Consider the following 2,911-nt stretch of genomic DNA (forward strand, 5'->3'; position numbering starts at 1 on the left):
CCCTGACTTGCTCCCTTTGCTCTTACCCCCCTCCCTGCCCCACAGCACTTATGCAAATATCTGTAATTCTGTTCATTTATACTGATGTCTGTTTATTTGTATTGATGTCTCTCTCTGCCCCTTCCTAGACTGTGAGCTTGTTGTGGGCAGAGATTGTCACTCTTTATTTCTGTATTGTACTTTCCCAAGCTGTTCGTACCGTGCTCTGCACACATTATTGCTCAATAAATACAATTGAATGAATGAACAATACAGCAGAGTTAGCAGGCACATTCCCTGCCTTTAAGGAGCTTACAGTCTAGAGGGGGAGACAAACACTAATATAAATAAGTAATTTATAATATATAATTTAATGATATGTACATAATGTTGCCCTCTCATGACCGCACCTGGAGAATTTCCAGTATTCTACCAGTCTCGGCTTCGGGAGGGAGAGTCAAGCAGGGGCCTACCCATTCCATTCCTAGCTTGGTCAGTGGCTAGCAAGTGGAAAGCTATCTGCTTCAAGTCAAAACTCACCTGTGCTGGGCAGTAGCAACACAGGAGAGAGTTGCGGGCGGAGACTCAAGTTTACTGCATGGCAGGAGGCAATGGTAAACCACTTCCATATTTTTACCGAGAAAACTCTATGGATACACTACTGGAACAATTGCACATGGAGAGCGGGGCGTTCTGGTTGAGATGTGCCCGTGGCGTCTCTATGGGTCAGAAACAACTCCATGGCATAAGACAAGACATAAGTGTCATAGGCATATTTTCCAACTTTGGTTTTACTTACCCTGTTCTCTCCTGGTTTTCCTCCTATTTCTCTGGTCACCTCTTCTCAGTCTCTTTCCCTTCATTCCTCTTCTGGTTCTCATCGTCAAGGCTCTGTTCAGTATCCTCCCCTTCTCACTTTGCACACCCTCCCTCGGGGAGCTCAACCGTTTCCTCTGTTCAGTTATCACCTCCATGCAGACAATTCCCAGATCTATTTCAGTAGTTCAATCCTCTCATCTCCTCTGCAAAGCTCACATTTCCTCATGCCTCCAGGACAATATCTTCACACGGATGTCCCCCTGTTACTTTGAACTCAATATGTCTCAAACTGAACTCCTCATCTTCCCTCCCAAATCCACTCCACTACTTAACTTTCCTATCACAGTTGATAACACCACCATGTCTTTCAACCTCTGCACTGTGGCTCTCCAAATCCTGTCAGTTTTCCCTCTACAACATTTCCAAGCTCTGCCCCCCCCCCTGTCCAAGCAAACATCAGCCACCCTGATCCAGGCCCAGCCTGGCTTAGTGGAAAGAGCACAGGCTAGAGTGTCAGAAGATGTGGGTTCTAATCCTAACTGCGGCACTTGTCTGCTGGGTGACCTTGGGCAAGTCACTTAACTTGTGTGTGCCTCAGGTAACTCATCTGTAAAATGGAGATTAAGACTGTGAGTCCCATATGGGACAACCTGATTACCTTGTATCTAGCCCAGTGCTTGGAACAGTGCTTGGCACATAGTAAGTGCTTAACAACTACCATCATTATTATTACTATATTCTGGCTAGTCTACTGTATCAGTCACCTCGGTGGGCTCCCTGCTTCAAGTCCCTCCCCTCTCCAGTCCTTACTTCATTCTGCTGCCCAGGTTGTATTTCAAAAACACCATTCTGCACATATCAATCCATTCCTCAAAAACCTTCAGTGGTAACACATTTCCTCTCTGCCTCAAGCAGAAATTCCTGAATGGTGGCTTCAAGTACCTCCCACTCCTTCTCCACTCTCTTGTCCCATGACACCCCAGCTCACACTCTTCATTCCTCCCAAGCTCAACTTCTCCGCTCCTCATTCTCAGATCTCCCCTGTCTGACCTTGCTCCTGCCTGGAATTCTCTCACCCTTCAAATCAGTCAGACTTTTTGTCTATGGTATTTGTTATGTGCTTACTATGTGCCAGGCATTCTTAAGTGCAGAGGTAGAAACAAGAAAATCGGGTTGGACACGGTCCCCGTCCCACATAGGGCTACCATTCTTAATCCCCATTTTACAGAGGAGGTAACTGAGGCACAAAGAAGTCAAGTGACTTCCCCAAGGTCACACAGCAGACAAGTGATGGAGCCAAGATTCATCTTCCGACTATCAGGCCTGTGGTCTTTCCACTAATCCACGCTGCTTCTCCACTAGGCCACTCTGCTTTTCGGCTCTTTTCAAAGCCACCCCATCTCTTGAAATCCCTCCAACTCCAGGAGGCTTCCTCTGATTAATTTTTCCTCTCTTCAAGCTGTATCCTCTCAACTGCCACCTCAACATGAGCACTTAGGAATGCCAACAGCACTTAGGTACCTATCGATTTATATAATCATTCAAGCACTTCTTCTTACTATCTGTAAAGTATGTTGTGTGTCTGTCTGCCCTGTTAGATTCAACTCCTTAAAGACATTCTTCAAATTCTAGTGTACTCTCCACAACACTCAGTACAGTGCTCTGCACACAGCAGGTGCTCAATTAATAACTACTGATGATTGTTTGAACCTTGTTAATTTATGGAAAGAAGTAGAAAGCCTTAGATTTGTGATCTCTTGTTTCATTGTAGCAGTTTTCAGAAAGACTTTTTCAATAATTAATTCTTTTTCAGTTTTTTAAACTTCAGTTAATCAGTTTAAAATTCAGTTAATCAGTTTTTTTTCAAGAATTAATGTATAGTAAATAATCTTGATTCTCTAATGTTTAAAATGGTTTATAAATTCACTTCTCTGGTACTGTGGAGGATATGTTGGTCGGGGAGGGACTCTGTTAATTATTTGAGGGCAGAGTTATGCCTGTCTACTCTCTCAAGCACTAAGTACAGTGCTTAGAAAAAAATAAGTGCTCAATAAATACAGTGATTGATTGATTTTTATGAGATGGCAACGTTTTCACTGAAGCCACTCCATGT

The 2,911-nt window shown here is 43.8% G+C and overlaps 1 non-coding gene across 1 annotated transcript; it reads left to right on the forward strand.

The window, feature by feature from the left end:
- Window positions 1-371: 371 nt before the first annotated feature.
- Window positions 372-509, forward strand: LOC119932782. Its single transcript, XR_005452515.1, has one exon. It is a non-coding gene; the product is annotated as a small nucleolar RNA SNORA7 (small nucleolar RNA).
- The last annotated feature ends 2,402 nt before the right edge of the window (window positions 510-2,911 follow it).

Source organism: Tachyglossus aculeatus, chromosome 9 (genome assembly GCF_015852505.1).
Source record: "Tachyglossus aculeatus isolate mTacAcu1 chromosome 9, mTacAcu1.pri, whole genome shotgun sequence".
Classification (NCBI taxonomy): Eukaryota; Metazoa; Chordata; class Mammalia; order Monotremata; family Tachyglossidae; genus Tachyglossus; species Tachyglossus aculeatus.